Source organism: Hyla sarda, chromosome 7, assembly GCF_029499605.1.
Source record: "Hyla sarda isolate aHylSar1 chromosome 7, aHylSar1.hap1, whole genome shotgun sequence".
NCBI lineage: Eukaryota > Metazoa > Chordata > Amphibia > Anura > Hylidae > Hyla > Hyla sarda.
Window position 1 is genome coordinate 44,888,466 of NC_079195.1, and position 22,738 is coordinate 44,911,203.

The 22,738-nt window shown below is 43.5% G+C and overlaps 1 protein-coding gene across 6 annotated transcripts in view; it reads right to left on the reverse strand.

Moving 5' to 3' along the window:
- The window catches only part of ADAM12 (ADAM metallopeptidase domain 12), a 686,181-nt gene that overhangs the window by 629,255 nt on the left and 34,188 nt on the right, over positions 1–22,738 (reverse strand). The window contains exons 1-4 of one of the 6 annotated variants that reach the window (XM_056532981.1): positions 12,828–12,876; positions 10,891–11,082; positions 8,048–8,123; positions 7,702–7,825 (exon numbers count right to left, since the gene is read on the reverse strand). The exons of 3 other annotated variants lie outside the window; for them this stretch is intronic. The gene's annotated coding sequence lies outside the window, so the exon portion shown is untranslated. Of the gene's footprint in view, positions 1–7,701; positions 7,826–8,047; positions 8,124–10,890; positions 11,083–12,827; positions 12,916–22,738 lie in introns of those variants that run through there. 2 more of the 6 variants (XM_056532980.1, XM_056532983.1) reach the window with 2 other exon arrangements.

Sequence of the window (22,738 nt, forward strand, 5' to 3'; positions counted from 1 at the left end):
ACACCCCCTTCTACTTGATGATGGGACAACACAGGCAACTGCCTATAGATTGGACATTCGGGTTGCAAGACCCGATTAACAATTCCCCTCAGGCATCCCTTGAGTGGGTTTCTGATCATTAAAGGTGGATTCAAGAGATTTTCAGTAAGAAGATGGGTGAGGCCCAACAAAGACAACAAGATGACTACAACTGCCATGCCACGGCCAAACCCCTCCAGGTGGGTGACAAAGTCTGGTTACGAAAGTTCAAGAGAACAGACAAATTGGATTCCATCTGGGAAACGGAACCCTACACAGTGACCGCTATACCCTATCCCGAGCCTGATGTTTATGAGGTTCAGAAGCCTAGGTATGAGCCGCAAGTCGTCCACTGAAATCATATCAAGATCTGCCTAAAAGATTTACCAGTACTCCCATCACCACCTTCTCCAAATTGATTTCCCTATGTTTTCCCCTAGTCAGTCAGCCTTTATCTGTTTGCATCCAGCACTGGGGCTGGTCCAGCCAACGTTAGTCAACATGTCAGCTTCTGTCCTATCTCCATTGGCTCCAGTTTATGTACCTGCTCCCAGAGTGCCAACGATAGTTCCAACCTCTCCAGTTCATGTACCAGCAGTCCCGATTCCAGTGACTCCTGAACAAGTTCCCACTCCCATGATGGCTGAAGAAGAGCCTGTGCTGAGGTTGCAGACATTCCATCAGTTCCTGATTCTCCAGAGGTGGGGCTGCGCAGATCCCAGTGGTCCACACTAGGCCAACTACCTAGTATAGAGAGTAAAATACCTATGGAATGTATATAAAAGTTACCAGTCTATAGCATATTAAAGTCCAGTCATTATAGAATAACTAATTCTAATATAATTTCATGTACAGATAGTACATAGCATGATCTGTGTACCTAAAATAGTCACATATTTAGTCAGGACTGTAGCTAAATAGCTTAGCTGTCTGTGCCTTTGACAGTCTGGTACAGACCACTCTTCTAATACTAGAAACCAACTATTGTGTCTTCTTTGTCATCTCAGGGAATTTATCCATCTCAGGAACTAACTTAAATTTACTGCCTCAACAGGGGTACTCTAATTATTACTGTGTATGTGATGTGACAGTGCTGCACTCCTGATGGCCGGCAGCCAGATAGAGGAGCACCGCACCATTGATGCCGCTCCTCCTCAGCACCATGCAGGACCCTATAAGCATGCATACCTCTCCACCTCATCCCCATACCGCCCTAAGAACCTGTCCAATTTTCGTTTTTGCACTTTCGTTTTTTCCTCTTCCCCTTCTAAAAATCAGCAGCAGGATGATAAATTTTGCGCAGCTCTGCTGTGGTGGGAAAAGCTCTACCACGTACATTTTTTCTAGAAGCTTGTAAGGGAGAAAAGTAGACACTTTCCCGGGTCCTGAATTTGGAAGGTTAGGTGTTTTTATTTAATTTCCCAGAGCTACCGGGACATTTTCAAATTTGATTGTAGTGTCTAAGGGGTTAAAGCCAGGCATCACCGTGATCGGTGATGTCAGGTATTAGAGATAGGTCCTGATGGCAGATAGCTGCCAGGACCACCCAGCTATGACCTAAGAGCATGTCCCAAGGGGAGTGGGACGCTGTCTTCCACAAGAGGTTAAAGGTTGAATTGTAGAACGTGGAAGTGATTCTCACGCCTACTGGTAGGTGGTGTAGCTTTGCACCTTAATAAGTAGTGTTGAGCGGCATAGGCCATATTCGAATTCGCGAATATTCGCGAATATATGGACGAATATTCGTCATATATTCGCGAATATTCGCATATTCGTTATATCCTCGTTTTATTTTCGCATATGCGAACATTCGCGTATGCGAAAATTAACATAAGTGAATATTGGCGTATACAAAGGTAACACGCGCGAATATTCGCATATGCGAAAATTAGCATATGCAAATGTTCGCATATGCGCATTTTCGCACGCCAGTCTCACACAGTAGTATTACAGCCTTCTTTACACCACACAAGCTGGAAGCAGAGAGGGGTGATCACTGTGATGTGTACTGTGAATAAAAAATAAAAAATAAAAAACGAATATTCGTAATTACGAATATATAGCGCTATATTCGCGAAATTCGCGAATTCGCGAATATGCGATATTCGCGAATAATATTCGAATTGCGAATATTCATGAGCAACACTATTAATAAGTACCTTTGCGCACAAAATAGCGACTTTTGACAAAAATCACAAATGATAAATACGTGAACACTGCATGGTCAAAAAGATAAAGTTCTACGGGTAGGCAAAAAGAGTAAAACTGTCTATATCAAAAGACGCATAAAAGCCGCTAAATATGCTGCTTGCGCCTCAACTACGCCTATACATAAACAAAAAAATGCTCTAAAAGCAATGATAAATCTCCCCCATTATCTTTATTCTGTAGGTCCATGCGGTCACAAGAATATCCAATTTATGAAGGTTTTATTTTATTTTACTGCTTAAAAAAAAATATAACTACATGCACCAAAATTAGTATGTGTAAAATTGGCATATTCTGACCCCTATAATTTTTGTTATTTTTCTGCATATGGGGCTATATGGAGCAAATTTTTTTGCTCCGTGGTCTCTAGTTATTATTGGTGCTATTTTTGTTTTGATGGGACTTTTTGATCGTTTTTTATTAATTTTTAATAATATATGAAGTGACTAAAAATGCCAAATTTTTGACTTTGGTATTTTATTATGTGTTCGACCGTGCGGTTTAACTAACTTTTTATTTTATTAGTTTGGACATTTATGCATGGGGCAATACCACATATGTTTATTTTTTATTGTATTATTTTATATAAAAAATGGGAAATGGGGAGTGATTCACACTTTTATTAGGGGAGGGGCTTTTTACTTTTTTTTTTTAGTCCCCATAGGGGCCTATAACATACAATCTTGTATACGCTGATCAATGTTGCTCAATAGAATAGCGTTGATCTGTGTAATTTCTGCTCTGCTGCTCCAGCCTGCAGTCAGCTGATTGGACAGCGAGGAGGAAGGTAAAGGCCCTCCCGCTGTCCTCTCAGCTAATTGGGACATTGCGATTTCATCACGCTGGCCCCGATCAGGTGTGCTGAGCTGATGGGATCATTTTTTACCAATTCATCTGCACCTCAGTGTTAATCCAGTAGTAAGGTGATTACATAAGGAGGAGGTTTGTTACAGTGTGTCACCCCAGTAGTAAGGTGATTACATGAGGAGGAGGTTTGTTACAGTGTGTCACCCCAGTAGTAAGGTGATTACATAAGGAGGAGGTTTGCTACAGTGTGTCACCCCAATAGTAAGGTGATTACTCAAGGAGGAAGTTTTTTACAGTGTGTCACCCCAGTAGTAAGGTGATTACATGAGGAGGGGGTTTGTTACAGTGTGTCACCCCAGTAGTAAGGTGATTACATTAGCAGGGGGTTTGTAACAGTGTGTCACCCCAGTAATAAGGAGATTACATGATGAGGAGGTTTGTTACAGTGTGTCACCCCAGTAGTAAGGTGATTACATGAGGAGGGGTTTGTTACAGTGTGTCACCCCAGTAGTAAGGTGGAGGTTTGCTACAGTGTGTGCAGCCCTGCAGCTCCTCAAGTCCTGGGGTTTTTGCTTTCACTTGCACATGTACCATCTAGGGTACCCCAACCACCATCTGCCCTGGGGGCTAGATACCAACATACTAGTGCAGCCCCTCTTCTTTGCAGCTGTGGTGACCCTCAGGGTGGTACCCAGGCCAGAGAACCAGTCTAAGCACTGTGAACAGGGTGTCCTACTGCATATGTAGGACACCCCGATGCATAAGTACCAGCTGACCCTTGCTACAACACCTCTGCCATCCCACCGAGTGATCACAAGAGCAAGAGATCCTAATGATTATGGGCCTCCATGTACCTCAGTAGAACATATAGAAAGCATCTGAATATCAAAAAGTATAGAAACACTACTTGGACTGTTAGAAAAATATCAGCAATATACGGAGATCAATTACTTACACCCAGTTACATGATACGACCAGACTCATGTCCAAACATCTTGCTTAAATCTTCTGGATTAAACAAGATATAGCAACTTCTTGTGACATGAAGTCATGTTGGACAAGTTGGAGTTTTGCCTGCAGCAGGGAGCTTGGGAGACGAATAGTGAGCAATGAGATAAGAATTGAGATTAGGATGATTCCCAGCAAAGTGTGCCGTTCTTTTATACGCCTTTTATATTGTATAGTCCAGGTCTGCGGAGAGGAACCTCCACTGCCATCATTGGTATGTACTCAATATGGTTCAGGTTAGAGTTTATTGTTTAAGTTTAAAGAGATTCACTGGCTAAATATTTCTATGAAAATGTGACCAATGACACAGACTGACATTATGTGAATACAGTGGTCCCTCAAGTTACAATATTAATTGGTTCCAGGATGACCATTGTATGTGGATACCATTGTATGTTGAAACCATAACTCTATGGAAACCTGGTAATTGGTTCTGAAGCCCCCAAAATGTTATCCAAAATAGGAAAAAGTTAGAATTAAAGAAAAATAAGTAGATAACTAATACAGATAAAGCAAGATCACATATAATAGTAAAGCAAGTACATATAATAGTAAGAAAGAGCTGCTGGGAGCTGTAAATCACTGTCTATGTCAGTGTTTCCCAACCAGGGTGCCTCCAGCTGTTGCAAAACTATAACTCCCAGCATGCCCGGACAGCCAAAGGCTGGGAGTTGCAGTTTTGCAACAGCTGGAGGCACCCTGGTTGGGAAATGTTGGTCTATGTAGAGGACAGGAGCTTCTTCAGGGTCCTGTACAGTACACACAATGTCCTAAAAAAGTAATATGCTTTCACCTAGTGTCTAAAGGAGCAGCTAACCCTGGTACAGGTAAAGAGTAGTACAGACATGTACTACCTCCCTGTACTGTAGGGGGCGCTACCAGACAGCCAGTCAGTGCATGCACTTCAGTAATATAGGGGTTTTACCAGTGAATGTCCATTCTGATTGGTCAGTTCTTCCAGCCGTTGATACATTTCACAGATCTGGACTGTCCATACATTGTATGTTGAGTCTGGTTTCAAGTTACAATGGTCCAGAAAAAACCATTGTATGTTGAAACTATTGTATGTTTAGGCCATTGTAAGTTGAGGGATCACTGTACCATCAAGCCACGTTTCTAGTCTATAGCCAGTGTGATACTGGTGTAGCTCTGGGCAGCTGGTGCATTTAAGGCATTCTGGCCACTATTGGTACAGTGCCTATCATCTGTAGCCTTATATATATGGCATTGACAGAAAGCACATCTCTAGCCACTACTCAGTGTCATTACTAAGGTCCAGCGGTACTAATACACGGATGTAGTCTATGAGCCTTAGGATATCATAGTTCTGGGGCCTGTTACAGAATTTGCATTGGGGCATTAAGCTATGTTCATACTTGCTTGCGACCAATATGGCTCAACAAACTCCATCAATGTATTTCTCTAGCCAACCACAGTGCAGCACATACTACTTTCTGCTATGCCATGACATAGTGCTGGTGAAAGTGCACTGGACTGAACAGGTTACACTGTGCTAGGCTCATGATTTACACAGTACACTACTATACATGGTATGTGGAAGAAGAAGGGGTTACTGAGTTTGCAAGGGGCTATGTGAACAAAAATGAAAGAAACAGCAGCAGTAGAGAAAGGTTACACTAAGCACTGAACTGCTGCTGCTGAGAAGCTAAAGGGAGGGGGTGAGGGAGATTAAACTGCAGCACTGTGGATATACAGCAGTAGGTCCACTGGAATTTACTTAAGGGACAGCTGCCCTTAACTTATGGGTGGTCTCACTCTGCTGCACATAGCACATGCTAAGCTCCACCCCACTTTCTGTGTTTTATCCTGCTCTAGCTCTTACTAGAAAGAGGCAGTGAAAAGCAGATTGCAGGGAAGGGGGACATCTTGTGGACAAAATATTAGAGCTGCCTTTCTGGGGTAAGGAGTCATATTTGTTAGGACTCAGATAGGCTATTAAATGGAGGGAAATAGTTTAAAATGTCACTGACCATTTACGATGCAAAATTGTTCAGCAACAAGGATTCCAGAATTCTGATTCTGGTGTAGTTTAAGCCAATAGTTGGGCTGCTGAACACAAGGATACCATGAGATTGGTTTCTTGTCAGGGAGGTTAACACTTTTGGGCGAATAACAATGCAGTATTGTGGCAACTAAAGTTTTTTTGCAGCACCTAAAAAAAAAACTGCTATGCAATGCCTAAGTGATACCCCCCTACTGTGCATCACCCAAAAAAGACTAAAGAACTCTAGACCTATTGGATTCCATTGTCTTTGCACGTTGAATCTCTTGGTAGTTGTTCAAAGGTAATCCCTAATGTGGTTGATAAATGGCAAAGATAGTTTTGCAGAGATAATAGAGACCTCCACGAGGCTATTGCCTCTTTGCCTTGTCGTAATCAGGCTCTGATGGGATTTTTGTATATTTACAACCCCTTCTAGTAACACAATGGGTTTTACCCTTAGACATTATAGAGAAGATAATCTTGTCATTGACAACACTGTTAGGACTGTATCTGCCATGACAAACAATATCTTGGAATCTCCTCTGGTAACCTCACTCCAAAGTACGCGCTAAACATCCAAGGTTTAGATACTCCAAGACATTTTATTGTCTCTAAACAACACTTTTCGGGGAATGTCCTCCCCTTTCTCAGATTATATCCTTTGTCTGCAACCACTGGTATTGGAGGTTATACTCACGTGTCCCCGCCGCTCCAGACCTTCACCGCTCGTCACCGCTGCCCTGGATGTCGCCTTCCATCGCTGTAGCCGCGTCCCCAGGGTGTCCCCGACGCTTCGGAAAGGCCTCTGCTTCCCCGGCATCCTCGCTCTCCGTCGCCGCCATCACGTCGCTACGCACGCCGCTCCTATTGGATGACGTGCGCAACGACGTGATGACGGCGATGGAGAGCGCCGACGATGCAAGGGATCCCGAAGAGGACGCGCCGGAGCCCTGAGGACAGGTAAGTGATCATCACCAGACCACACGGGGCACCGTAAACGGCTATCCGGTGGCAGCTGAAGCAGTCTGCGCTGCCGGATAGCCGTTTATGAGATGGCCCCGACATACAAAAGCATCGTATGTTGATGCTGCCTTCAACATGCGATGGCCTCTGAGAGGCCATCGTATGTTGAAATGATCGTATGTCTGGGCCATCGCAGGTCGGGGGGGGGGGGGGGTCACTGTATAGTTTTTGTGCCTTCACAACCGAAAAAGGTGCGCACCTTTTTAAACAATACCTACTTTGTTGTGCCCCCATACATTATTACTCTATGAGGCCTTCTGTCTTCTTTTTCCCTACAACACTGTTCGAAGGCATAAATAATATCATTTTTGGATTATTTTAACTCCGTTTTCCTAATAAAAATATATAATATAAATATAATAGGGGGGGAAATATATTTGATGGTGTTATTACCATTCATGGCTTTATATAAACTGGTGTAAGTAATGTACTGTGCCAAATATGGATTTCCAATAAATAAAATCTCTTCTACACAATATAGCTCGTTGGGGAAATATTTTACAATATTCTTGAAATAAAATGTGACTTTCCTGTACATTTGAAATGGTACTTTTGGCAGTAAGTGAAGCTTTTGTTTCCTTAGGAAGTGAGGAAAACACCTGTGTTTGCCAGCTCTGAGCCGCGAACCTGACCTGTTCCGTGTTGTATTCTTCCTTATATTACATTAGTCACTTCCTGTTCTGTAATCGCTTTCCCAAACTAGGCAATCGTGCGCGAGGAGGTCCTCCAAGGTTTACGTGTGGTTTCCTGATGGGACTGGTTTCATAAATAAAAAACATGGTAAAAGGTCCATGGGGCATGTTTAAAAATACATATACACACCATTGCTATAACAGCTGGGCTATCCTCTATGAATAAGTGTGTGACTGTGGATGATGCTAAAACATTGTACAGCACCCCCTCCCCTAATATCAAGTAAAATAAAATTTTGTCACAGATTTTTTACAATAAAAGAAGCAAAAGTAGCGGCACCGGTACCTGTATAACTTCAGCTCCATGAGATGGACAGTATAACACTCGGGCGCAAACCAGATCAAATCAGCTGACGGCGGTGCTAGGACAATAGGAGACCCAGTCAATACAAGTATAGGACAAGAGAAAAACAGGCGTCCTGCACTCACCATTAGAATTCCGATCAAACAGCTCCCATCTTGGGCTGGTCAGTCCGGCATGTCAAGCAAAGATAGTGTGGGGCGCTCTGAGCGCCCCACACTATCTTTGCTTGACATGCCGGACTGACCAGCCCGAGATGGGAGCTTTTTGACCGGAATTCTGACGGTGAGTGCCGGACGCCTGTTTTTCTCTTGTCCTATACTTGATTTTTTTTTTTTTTATGTATGTAAAGACTGGACCATAAAGAATAGCAGACTTTCCCAAGTTTAAATGTTATCCCCTATCCACAGGATACCTAATAACTATCTGATTGGTGGGGGTCCAAGAATGAAGAACAATTGTCCCTTGGGTGACTGGACACCTGCCTAACCACCGCTCTATTCACTGTCTATGAAATTTCCAAATAAAGCCAAAGTCAGCACTTAAAGGGGTACTCCGGTGAAAACCTTTTTTTCTTTTAAATCAACTGGTGCCATAAAGTTAAACAGATTTGTAAATTACTTCTATAAAAAAAATCTTAATCCTTCCTGTACTTATTAGCTGCTGAATACTACAGAGGAGATTCTGATGACATCATAACCACAGTGCTCTCTGCTGACATCTCTGTCCATTTTAGCAAATATAAGATTAGGACAGCACAGTGGCTCAGTGGTTAGCACTGTTACCTTGCAGCACTGGGACAACATCTACAAATAGGTGTGAGCGCTATATAAATAACGAGTTATTATTATAATAATGTCAGCAGAGAGCACTGTGGTCGTGATGTCAGCAGAGAGCACAGTGCTCCAAAAATAAAAGTATTTCCTCTGTAGTATTCAGCAGCTAATAAGTACAGGAAGGATTAAGATTTTTTTTAATAGAAGTCATTTACAAATCTGTTTAAGTTTCTGGGACCAGTTGATTTAAAAGAAAAAAAGGTTTTCACCGGAGTACCCCTTTAACAATGTTCAGAAGTCCCACAGAGAATGTATAGAGAGGTCGTCGAGCATGTTCACTGGCACTCCATTTATTTGGTGGACAATCAACCTCCATTCTTGTGATTGGTCGGGCACCAGATATCGAATCCCTATAAGATAAGTTTTCCCCTTGTCCACCGGAAAGAAGAAGAATATGAATAGGTAATGGATAAAAGTAGACGCTAAGGGAAAACCATATCCAAAATTTCTACAGGACTAAAAGTGCATTCACATCACGATTTTGTTATACATATACGTTTCTTTTTTTAAACTGTATACAACCGTATAGAAAACCATACACATAGACATCCCATACAAAAACGTATGCAACAAGAAGCATCCGGTTGCATACGTTTTTGGTCATGTGCGGTTTTGTGCGTTCTTTTACCGTACACAAAACTGCAGTCTACTACTATACAAACCGTATATGTTTTTTTTTTAACATTGAAGTCAATGAAAAACGGATGGGTTTACAGTGGCATATGGTTTTTGGGATACTTTTTTTCCCTGCACATGGAAAACCACACCTACTGTCCTTGGAATTTCAATAAAACAATCTGAAATTTATTGCAAGAAAGTGTTAATGAAAAAAAACGCATACCTCTTTCTTTGCAAAAACTGATGCAACCGGACATCTAAATTACAGATTAGTAAACTGAGACTCTATTCATACTGTAGTTGCAGTTTTGCAGTGTCTAGAAGAGGTATGCAGTGGGGTTCTTCCTGACATAAACCTCCCTATTTGTTACATATTTTCATATAAAAAAAACATATTGCTTTACATACAATTTTTTATTTTTTTCAATAGGTTGTGCTCTATGAAAGAGCATCGAGGTCTGCGCTATTTTATCCGCCCAATAAACGGAATCCCCTGATGGAAACCCCCTGAATGGAGGCAAAACATGACACTCCTTCAAGGGGTACTCCAGCCCTAGACATCTTATCCCTTATCCAAAGGATAGGGGATAAGATGGCTGATCCTGCCACTGGGGACTTCCACGATCTCTCCTGCAGCACCCCCTGTCATCGGCCTGATGACTTACGATACAAGCGCCGGAGTATCATGATGTCATGGCTCCGCCCCCTCGTGATGTCACATCCCACCCCCTCAATGCAAGTCTATGGGAAGGGGCAGGGTGACCATCATGCCCCCTCCATTTGGCTTGCATTGAGGGGGCGAGGCGTGATATCATGAGGGGGGTGGGGCATGACTTCATGAGGGGGCGGGGCCGTGACGTCATGATACTCCGGCCCCTGTATCGTGAGTCATCAGACATGGAGCAATCTTCGCTCTGTGAGGCTGATGACAGGGGGTGCTGCAGGAGAAATCGCGGGGGTCCCCAGTGGCGGGACCCCTGCGATCAGACATCTTATCCCCTATCCTTTGTCTAGGGCCGGAGTACCCCTTTCAGCCTCTGCCAGGTGATAAGGATCTATGAGTCAGGTGCGAATAGAGCCTAATATTAACATCTACAACTATCTTCTAAGTTCTGTTATGAAGTCTAGCTGGATTGCTTATACATTAAATGGATTAAAACTTGGAATTGTGGAATAAGAGAAGTAAATTGGTTACAGGTAAGCAGTAGTACTCGATACCAAGCAGTAGCTACAAAAGCAAATACGATTATACAGAGAAGAAATGCAGTAGAAAAACATACCAGTCCCAATATAACAATATTATACAAGATAACGTTGACTGGTGACTGCTGGGACACCCACCATTTCCAAAAGCAGGCCTCTGAACTCTCTTACCTCAGAGTGCTCAGGACCTTCAGAGACGAAGTTGGTCAGCCAATCACCAACCGCTGTGATGTCCCGCCTCAGTCAATAATTGGCTTAGCACACAGTCACTCCTGACACCAGTATGTCTTGAAAGATGGAGTCCGGAGTGCTTAGAGATAAGAAATTGGCCCCAGAGATAAGAGAGAGGCCCCATTTTATCCCCTGTGGAAAGGGGATACGTTTTGCATAACTGGAGTACCCCTTTAATATAGGAAAGGGTTCAAAAGAGTAATCATACTATGGAATGGCTTAAACCAAGATACAGTAATACCAGATACAATGCCAGTATTTAGAAAAGGACAGGATGTGTATGTAATGACAAATGGCAATAAAGGAGTACTCCGGGATCTGAAAACTTATGCCCTATCCTAAGGATAGGGGATAAGTTTCAGTCACGGTGGGTCTGAGCGCTGGGACCCCCTGTAATCTCCCAATCCACAGGAAGGGGCGTGTTCGACCACCGCACAAAGTGGAGGCTAACACGCTCAATACAACTCTATGGGAGAGCCAAAGTGCTGCATTCGGCAATCTCCGGCTCTGCCATAGAGCTGTATTGATGGGGCGTGTCGGCAGCCGCTTCGTGCAATGATCGACATGCGCTATTATGCCGGAAAGCAGGGGCCCCGCATGAGAGATTGCGGGGGTCCCAGCGATCGGACCCCCAGCGATCTGAAACGTATCCCCTATCCTTGGGATAGGGGATACGTTTTCACACCCCGGAGTACTCTTTTAAAGGTTATAAAAATTTTTGGATTGAATAAGAAGAAGGGTAAACTTAATGGAAATGTATCTTTTTTTAAACCGATGTTAATAAACCATGCAAATGTTGATAAATGTTCGTACTGCTGGCAGGCCGGTTCAGACTCAGCTCTCCCATAAGAATGAGCGGCTGCCAAGTTCCACTGGTGCCACTTATCTCGGTAGGAAACACTGGGATCAGATAGGATAAATTCTAACATATGTGACCCATGTTTCCTCCGCAGATGGACTGAGGACATACGGGGCACGTGGGGCTGTCTTGAATCTAAGGGCAACTTAGGCTGGGTCCACACTACGTTTTGTCCCATACGGGAGCGCATACGGCAGGGGGGAGCTAAAACCTCGCGCTCCCGTATGTGACCGTATGCGCTCCCGTATGCCATTCACTTCAATGAGCCGACCGGAGTGAAACGTTCGGTCCGGTCGGCTCATTTTTGCGCCGTATGCGCTTTTACAACCGGACCTAAAACCGTGGTCAACCACGGTTTTAGGTCCGGTTGTAAAAGCGCATACGGCGCAAAAATGAGCCGACCGGACCGAACGTTTCACTCCGGCCGGCTCATTGAAGTGAATGGCATACGGGAGCGCATACGGTCACATACGGGAGCGCGAGGTTTTAGCTCCCCCCTGCCGTATGCGCTCCCGTATGGGACAAAACGTAGTGTGAACCCACCCTTAGGTTGAAGGAAGGTTGGTACAAAATATCAGAATCTGAAAAAAAGGTAAAAGCACTTTCTGTATACTGACAGCAAATCTCCAGACAGTACAATGTAAGGCACAGTAAGTGGAGGCGCCTAATCGTCTATAAAGTGGGTCACCGCCCTTGGGGTTCCCTCATGCTCCTTCAATCATCTGGTCAGTAAAAGCTACATAACAACCAGCTAGACACTTGTAATTTGTTTTCATCTACCGCTTGTGAGTGAAACGGATTGTACTATCCATAGAAATCTATAAGAGGATTATGGACAAAATATTTTCCTTTAGATCAGTGGACTCAAACTGTGGCCCTCCAGATGTTGCAAAATTTTAACTTCCAGCATGCCCAGACAGCTGTTGGCTGTCCGGCATGCTGAGAATTAAAGTTTTGCAACATCCGGAGGGCCACAATTTGAGACCACTGCTTTAGATAAAGGTAAAGGTAAACATACACTATGGGGGAGATTTATCAAAACCTGTGCAGAGGAAAACTTGCCCAGTTGCCCATAGCAACCAATCAGCTTGCTTCTTTCATTTTCATGAAGGCCTGTCAAAAATGAAAGAAGCGATCGGATTGGTTGCTATGGGCAACTGGACAATTTTTCCTCTGCACAGGTTTTGATAAATCTCCCCCTATGTTGCCCTCCCTTCCATAGTCCCTTTTAAAAGTGGTACTCCAGTAAACAAACCTTTTTTTTTTTTCAAATCAACTGGCTCCAGAAAGTTAAACAGATTTGTAAATCTTAATCCTTCCAGTACTTATGAACTGCTGTATGCTACAGAGGAAGTTGAGTTGTTCTTTTCTGTCTTACCACGGTGCTCTCTGCTGACACCTCTGTCCGTGTCAGGAACTGTACAGAGCAGGAGCAAATCCCTATAACACACCTCTTCTGCATTGGACACTTCGTGACATGGACAGAGGTGTCAGCAGAGAGCACTATGGTCAGACTGGAAAGAACTACACAACTTCATCTGGAACATACAGCAGCTGATAAGTACTGGAAGGATTAAGATTGTTTATAAAAGTAATTTACAAACCTGTATAACTTTCTGGCACCAGTTGATTATTTTATTTTTTTTCCATCGGAGAACCACTTTAAAACAGAAGGGCAATATGGGCCAATATTCTCACTATATTGATGGCTAATTTGAGCAAAAACACACTAGGCATGTACCGTATTTTTGGTCCTATAGGACGCAACGGCATATAAGACGCACCCAATTTTTAAGGGCAAAATCTAAAAAAATAAAGATTTTGAACCCAATAGTGGTCTTCAACCTGCGGAGGTCCGCAGATTGAAGACCACTGCATAGGAGGTAATACGTGTCCCCGCCGCTCCGGACCCATCACCGCTGCCCTGGATGTCGCTCCATCGCTGTTGCCGTGTCCCCGTCGCTCCGGAACGTCTCTGCTGCCGGCCGGGTATCCTCGCTCTCCGTCGCCGCCATCGCGTCGTTACGCACGCCGACGCACGTACGCGACGACGTGATGACGAGGAAGGAGAGCGCCGGCCATACAGGGGATCCCTGAACGGAGAAGACACCGAGGAGGCAGGTAAGGTCCCTCCCGGTGTCCTGTAAGCACTAACCCGGCTATTCAGTCGGGCTGTTCGAGACCGCCGCGGTGAAATCGCGGCGGTCCCGAACAGCCCGACTAAACAGCCGGGTTAGTGTCACTTTCCCTTCAGATGCGGCGGTCAGCTTTGATCGCCGTGTCTGAAGGGTTAATACAGGGCATCACCGCGATCGGTGATGTCCTGTATTACCCGTGGGTCCCGGCCATTGATGGCCGCAGGGACCGCCGCGATAGGGGTGTATTCGCCGTATAAGACGCACCAACTTTTTCCCCCCAATTTTGGGGAAGAAAAAGTGCGTCTTATACGGCGAAAAATATGGTAGGTAGGCTAGGGGTCTCTTCTCTATGACCCACATAGAAGCTAAGGAGGCTGCCATTATGTTACATACAATTGTATATAACAGGGAAACTGGTGTTCATAAGCTACTGGCTCTTCTGATCATTGGGTTTCTGGGGGATTGACCCCCACTGATCAAATATACACAGCCTTTCCACAGGAGGGTCATTGATATTTCAGTCTTAGAAAATCCCTGAATCTCAATTATCTTTGTTAGAGCCTTAACTGGAGAATATTGTGTCTTACTTTCATACTTAACCCCTTAAGGACCAAGCCCATTTTGACCTTATGGACCAGGCCAATTTAATTTTTGCATTTTCGTCTTCTCTTCCTCGTCTTCTAAAAATCGCAATTCTTTTATACTTTCATCCACAGACTAGTATGAGGGCGTGTTTTTGCGCAACCATTTGTCCTGCGTATCGACATGACTCATTTTACCATAAAATGTATGGCGCAACCAAAAAAATACAATTTGTGTGGGGAAATTAAAAAGAAAACCGCAATTTAGCAAATTTTGGAAGGTTTCATTTTCATGCCGTACAATCTATGGTAAAAGTGACATGTGTTCTTTATTTTGTGGGTCAATACGATCAAAATGATACCCATTATTACATACTTTTCTATTATTGTTGCGCTTAAAAAAAATCACAAACTTTTTAACCAAATTAGTATGCTTAAAATCCTTCTATTTTGACGACCTATAACATTTTTCATTTTTCCATATAAGCGGTGGTATGGGGGCTCATTTTTTGCGCCATGATGTGTACTTTTTATTGATAACACATTTGTGTATATAAAACTTTTATTAATTTTTTTAATAATTTTTTTTTTATAAAATGTGACAAAAAAGCAGCAATTTTGTACTTTTTTTTTTTTACGTTCACACCATTCACCATGCGGGATCAATAACATTAGATTTTAATACTTCGGACATTTACATATGCGGCAATACCAAATATGTATATTAATTATTTATTTCAAATTTTTTTTTTACACTTTATGGGGGTAAAATGGGAAAAAAGGGCATTTTACATTTTTATTGGGGGAGGGGATTTTTCAATTTTTTTTTTACTTTTTTAACTTTTATTTTTACACTTTCATAGTCTCCATAGGGGACTATTTATAGCAACCCTTTGATTGCTATTACTGTTCAGTGCTATGCATAGGGCATAGCACTGATCAGTATTATCGGTCATCTTCTGTTCTGGTCTGGAAGGTGGCGGAGGCATGTGAGAGGACCTCCGTGAGCCGTTCTCCCGCAGATGCCGTGATCTGTATTGATCATGGTATTTGAGGGGTCAATGGCCAACATCCGTGCGATCGCGGGTGTTGGCCATTACCGATAGGTCCCTGGAACCAACCGCGCATGATTCGAGCATCGCTCCGATGCTCGCGGTCATGTACAGGACGTAAATATACATCCTGGTGCGCTAAGTACCACAAAACCAGGATGTAAATACAGTATTTATACCCTCATTGTAGGTAAAGATTTATTACATTTATTACATTGTAAATTCCATCTCCCGTTATGGTCAGACGGGCCCACTAGAGTACTACAGGGACCTTTGGGAGACCCGTACTCTGACACAATAATGTACAATCTGCATTTTTGCTATGATTTGGGAAAAATCATAAAATAAAATAAAAATGGAAAAAAAGCAGCAGGAGGGGTATAACAACTATATATCCTAATCCAATGGAGATAGCAGCAGCAGTATACAGATTGAGCTGAAGAGGAGTTGTATAACTACTACATATCCCAATCCTGTTAGAGATAGCAGCAGCAGTATACAGATAGAGCTGGAGGGGAGGTGTGTAACTACTATATATCATGAAAGCATAGAGATAGCAGATGGAGTTTAATGGGGAGGGGTCTGGGAGCTATTAGGAGGGGATCTGGTAGGTGTTGGTGTCATCCTGTAGTCCATAGAAAGTCAGTGACTAACATCCTGTTGTAACCATTGGGCACTGGAACATTTGGAGAGTCAGACTTGTGATTACATGATCCAATTATTCTCTTTCATTTTATTAAATATTCTGATCCTGACTCTTTCTGATATCTTTCTTACCCTTTAGATTGTTCACCTGTATATCAGCTCCTTACTCTAACCCTTGTCTCCATTCTTGTTGACTGGCCTGTTACTTACCGTACATACTGACTACTCTCCAGGTGATGACCTATGTTTGACCATGCTACTGCTTTACCCCCGTTACTGCCATCAGTAGGTAACTATTTGGGGCACCTGTTAATTCAACCATGATAGTCTATACCTCCTTGTGGGGATTAAGGGTATTGACTGTGTAGATTTCTTGAACTCCACACCATAGTCTTAATAATAGCTATTGAAAAATATATAGTCTAGTATATGTATCTATATACATATAGTGGGGCAAAAAAGTATTTAGTCAGCCACCAATTGTGCAAGTTCTCCCACTTAAAAAGATGAGAGAGGCCTGTAATTTTCATCATAGGTATACGTCAACTATGAGAGACATAATACGAAAAAAAATCCATAAAATCACATTGTCTGTTTTTTAAAGAATTTATTTGCAAATTATGGTGAAAAGTAAGTATTTGATCATCTACAAAGAAGCAAGATTTCTGTCTCTCACAGACCTGAAACTTCTTCTTTAAGAGTCTCCTCTGTCCACTCATTACCTGTATTAATGGCACCTGTTTTTCGTTTTGTTTTTTTAAGTATTTATTTATAACTTTTCCGATGTAGAAAATAAACCAAACATACAATAAACATGTATCTCGAGTACAGAGCTCCCCAACCCCCCGGCATCACAGGAACAGAAATTCAAGGAGATCCGCACCTGGGCAAACATCAAGACAAAAGACAAACACACAAATAAAACAGACATACACACACACACGCTCCCAGAGTAACCCCCCCCCCCCCCCCCCTCACCTCTCAAGCTAAGAAAGAAACAAGCTCACTACCCAGGAGAACTCACTTGTTCTGGGGGCATCACCGATTCACCTATCAGTAACCAGGGCATCCAGACAAATATAAAGAGTCCTATGCAACGGTACATATTTATTAGTCAGATTAAACCACCACGATGGGAGGAGGAAACATATCCTTCCAGGCTGTATTCAGAACCTTACGGGCACAGAACAATAGAAACCAAATGAGTAGGTGCCTATGAGACACACAACAGGGGAAAACACAAACGGAAACTCTAAGTGATTCTTCAAGAACTGCATCACCTCTCTCCAAAAGGGTTCTTCTACACAAGGACAACTTCACATAGCATGTATAAGAGAGCCCACATCCGCCTGACACCTAAAACAAGAAGAAGAAACACCATTACGGAACAGCTTGGAGTGTAATACAAATGTAGGATTAACCTCACTTGGATAATCATATCCCTAGCACTGACCACTCTTGGGTAATAGGTTTTAGTAACTTCTCGCCACTGGTCTTCCATCAGATCAGGAATATCAGCCACCCACTTAACAAAAGCCAACTCAAACGGGTCAGGGCTCACCGATTGAAGTAATGCATATTCCTTGAGTCAAGGGTTTGTCAAGGTCAGCGGTCCCCAGAAACAACAGAGAAAGCTGGGGTTCCATCAAGAGAGCCAAACTGCACCAATACCGCATGTCTCAACTGGAAGTACCGACATTGAGCACCTTGAGGGAGATTAAAGCGGTCTCGTAAAGAGAGAAAAGAAGGGAATTCACCAAACAAATGCATAGCGAATCTGACTCCATGATCACTCCAGAAGCCGGCGGCCTCCAACTCCTGCAGGTGCTCAAAATGAGGGTTCCCCCCCACAGAGGTACTCTAGGAGACATCACCGGTAACAGAAAATGCCTGGAGACCACCGACCACACCTCAGCCACAGTTCAAATAGGGGCCAATAACCGAGAAGTAATACAGGGTATTAATCAAGGTTTCATACAAACCCATGAGAGCTCCAGCCAGGGCAGTAGATGCCATCGACAGGTCCAAATCAATCCAACAGACAGCATATACCAATTGAGATGCTAAAAAGTAATTGTGCATGGTAGGAGCAGCTAAGCCACCCTGCTGTTTGGACGCCTGAAGCAACGGCTGACCCAATCGTGGCGGCTTATCTTGCCAATAGAAGGATCTCAAAGTGCCACTCAGCTTTATGAAATACTTCCTAGGAGGAATCACAGGAGAAAGATGGAAAAGATTCAAAAACTTAGGTAAGTATATAGTTTTAAAGATATTAATCCTTGTAATTTGACCCACACTGACGTCAAAACCGGATCTAAATTCAACCTGACATAGTCCGTCACACAAGTAGAAACCTCCACTCCCATGTATCTAAATTGAGTAACCATTTGCAACCCATGAAGAAGAGACAGAAAGGGGTCTGCTGCCACCGATAGTGGCATCAGGGAAGACTTAGCCCAATTAACCTTGAGACCGGAGAAGAAACTAAATTTGTCTAAGAGGAAAAACAAGGCCCCCAGGGAGCCCTGGACATCAGTCAAATAAACCAGTGTGTCATCAGCGTACATGGAAACTTTCTCCTCTAATGAACCCCTACGTACCCCATAAATACAAGAGGATATTCGGATGGCTGCTGCTAGCGGCTCTACTGCCAGGGCAAATAAAAGGGAGACAGGGGACAACCCTGCCTTGTATCCCTACTCAGCTGAAAAGGCTTTGAGACCTCCAGATTAGTTAGTACTCTGGCTCTAGGGTTATCATATAGCAAACGTACCCATGACCGGAACCGTGGACCAAACCGAAGGACCCCCAGGACACCCCGAAGATACACCCATTCCACAGCTATAGTAAGATGCAAGCGCTGGACATTAATATCTGTGGCTCTCCCTGGCATAAAGCCCATCTGGTCAGGATGAACAATAGTGGCTATAACCCTTTGACCCCATTATCAATACCTGGAAAGGTACAAGACAAACAGACAAACTGTAGAACAGACACAGTTTGCTCTTTCTGAGTGTTGCTGTGTAAGAGGGGGCGTGAAAGAGGAGTTTCAAAAACTGTGATTATCTGTTGTGCGGAGTGAATCTGTGGAGTGGGTGCGACTGCCTATAGCCCACATTCTTATTTTGGGTAAGTTTTTCTCTTTTGCACATAGTGGGATAACTGTTAGAGTTTAAACACCCTTTTTAATTTTTTTTTTTTTTCTCTGTTCCACCTCTAGGGGGAGGAGGAGTAGATTGGGCACAGGTGTATAAATCTTAGCTTGGGACTCTTATTGAGAGCTTGCTCTTTCTGAGTGTTGCTGTGTAAGAGGGGGCGTGAAAGAGGAGTTTCAAAAACTGGAGTTTGAAAGCAGGAGGTTGAGATCGCTGTGAGTTTTAATTTTTGAACCCACAAGGTCTACAAAAAATTTTAAGTGTCATTTTGACTGTCTGTTTTTTCCTATACATTTGTGAAATCCCCATAATTAGATGGCCTCCATGTTGGAAAATGCAGTCCAATGTACATCCTGTTCAATGTATGCAATCCTTGAACAACAGTTTGAGGGTGCATATTGTTGTGCGAGATGTGTGCTAGTTGTCCGTTTGGAAGCCCAGATCCTGCATCTAGAGGGGCGACTGGCAACAATGAGAAGCATTAACAACATGGAGAGGAGTCTCCTGCTCACTGAGCAGGCACTCTCGGGAATAGAGGTGGGGGAGGACAGTGGGACGGAGTTGCAGGACAGTCAGGCAGTTAGCTGGGTTACAGTTAGAAAGAGGGGTAGGGGAAAAAGTGTCAGGGAGGCTAGTCCTGAACTGGCACACCCCAACAAGTTTGCCCGCTTGGCAGATGAGGGGGATGCCATTACAGAGCTAGCAGAACTGCAGCAGGATACCGCCTCTGACCGCCAGGGGGGTGTCTGCTCCAGTAAGGAGGGAGGGAGGAGTACAGGGCAGGCCAGACAGGTACTAGTGGTGGGGGACTCAATTATTAGGGGGACAGACAGGGCAATCTGTCACAAAGACCGGGATCGCCGAACAGTGTGCTGTCTGCCTGGCGCACGAGTTCGGCACATCGCGGATCGGGTTGACAGGTTGTTGGGCGGGGCTGGAGAGGACCCAGCAGTCATGGTACATATTGGCACCAATGACAAAGTAAGAGGTAGGTGGAGTGTCCTTAAAAATGATTTCAGGGACTTAGGCCGCAAGCTTAAGGCAAGGACCTCCAAGGTAGTCTTTTCTGAAATACTACCAGTACCACGAGCCGCACCAGAGAGGCAGCGGGAGATCAGGGAGGTAAACAAGTGGCTCAGAAGCTGGTGTAGGAAGGAAGGGTTTGGGTTCATGGAGAACTGGGCTGACTTCGCTGTCGGTTACCGGCTCTACCGTAGGGACGGGCTGCACCTCAATGGGGAGGGTGCAGCTTTGCTTGGGGAGAAGATGGCTAGAAGGGTGGAGGAGTGTTTAAACTAGGGACTTGGGGGGAGGGAACCTACAGCAAAGAGGGGGAAGATAGTGTAGATAGAGAGGTGGGAATTATAAATGTACCTGGGGGTGGAGCGGAGGGAGGGGTTAGAATAGTTAATAGGAATAGGCTTCATAGGAAAATAAAACTTACACCCTTGAATCCCATTAACCCCAATAACATAAAGGATGGAAATGTAAAGTGTATGTTCACAAATGCCAGAAGCCTAGCAAATAAAATGGGGGAGCTTGAGGCCTTGATACTGGAGGAACATATTGATATAGTTGGGGTCACTGAGACATGGCTGGACTCCTCGCATGACTGGGCTGTCAATCTGCAGGGGTTTACATTGTTTCGCAAGGATAGAATGAACAGAAAAGGTGGTGGAGTCTGTCTGTATGTAAGAAGTGGTATGAAAGTCAGTGTGAACGATGCCATAGTGTGTGATGATTCTGAGGATGTGGAATCATTGTGGGTAGAATTACAAAAGGAGGGAAATACTGAAAAAATAATATTTGGGGTAATCTACAGACCCCCTAATATCACTGAAGAGATAGAAGTTCGGCTTCATAAACAAATAGAGAGGGCCGCCCGGGCAGGTACAGTGGTAATAATGGGAGATTTTAACTATCCAGATATAGATTGGGGTCCGGGGTTGGCTAAAACTACAAAGGGGCGACAATTCCTAAATTTATTGCAGGATAATTTTATGGGCCAGTTTGTGGAGGACCCAACAAGAAGTGATGCCTTGTTGGATCTGATCATTTCCAACAACGCAGAGCTGGTTGGTAATGTAACTGTGCGGGAAAACCTTGGTAATAGCGACCACAATATAGTTACTTTTGACTTAAAATGTAGAAAACAAAGACAGGCGGGGAAGGCAAAAACATATAACTTTAAAAAGGCAAATTTCCCTGGGCTGAGGGCTGCACTACAGGACATAGACTGGGGGGAGGTGTTCTCAAATACTGATACAGAAGGTAAATGGGACATCTTTAAATCAACTCTAAATAACTATACAGCTAAATATATACCAAAGGGGAACAAATATAAACGATTGAAACTAAATCCTACATGGCTGACACATGATGTTAAAAGAGCAATAAACAACAAAAAAATAGCCTTCAAAAAATACAAATCTGATGGGTCAGCGATAACATTTAAACAGTACAAAGAGCTTAATAAAATCTGTAAAAATGTAATAAAAACAGCAAAAATTCAAAATGAGAGACAGGTGGCCAAAGAAAGCAAAACTAATCCTAAATATTTTTTTAGATATATAAATGCAAAAAAACCAAGGACAGAGCATGTAGGACCCCTTAATAATGATAATGGGGAGGTTGTCACAGGCGATCAAGAGAAGGCGGAGCTACTGAATGGGTTCTTTAGTTCTGTATACACTATGGAAGAAGGAGCTGACATTGGCCAGGTCAGTGCTGGTAACACATCATGTAATGTACTGAACTGGCTTAATGTAGAGATGGTACAAGGTAAGTTAAGTGATATAAATGTAAGCAAATCCCCAGGACCGGATGGACTACACCCAAGAGTTCTTAGAGAGGTAAGTTCAGTAATATCTGTACCCCTGTTCATGATATTTAGAGATTCTCTGGTGTCTAGTATTGTGCCAAGGGACTGGCGCAAGGCGAATGTGGTGCCAATCTTCAAAAAGGGCTCTAGGTCTTCCCCAGGAAACTATAGACCGGTAAGTTTAACGTGCATTGTGGGTAAATTGTTTGAAGGACTTATAAGGGATTACATACAGGAATACATAGGGGATAATTGTATTATAAGTGATAGCCAGCATGGGTTTACTAAGGATAGAAGTTGTCAAACCAATCTAATTTGCTTTTATGAAGAGGTGAGTAGAAGCCTTGACAGAGGAATGGCTGTGGATATAGTGTTTCTGGATTTTGCTAAAGCATTTGATACTGTCCCTCATAGACGTCTGACAGGTAAGTTAAGGTCTTTGGGTTTGGAAATTTTAGTTTGTAACTGGATTGAACACTGGCTCATGGATCGTACCCAGAGAGTGGTGGTCAATGATTCGTACTCTGATTGGTCCCC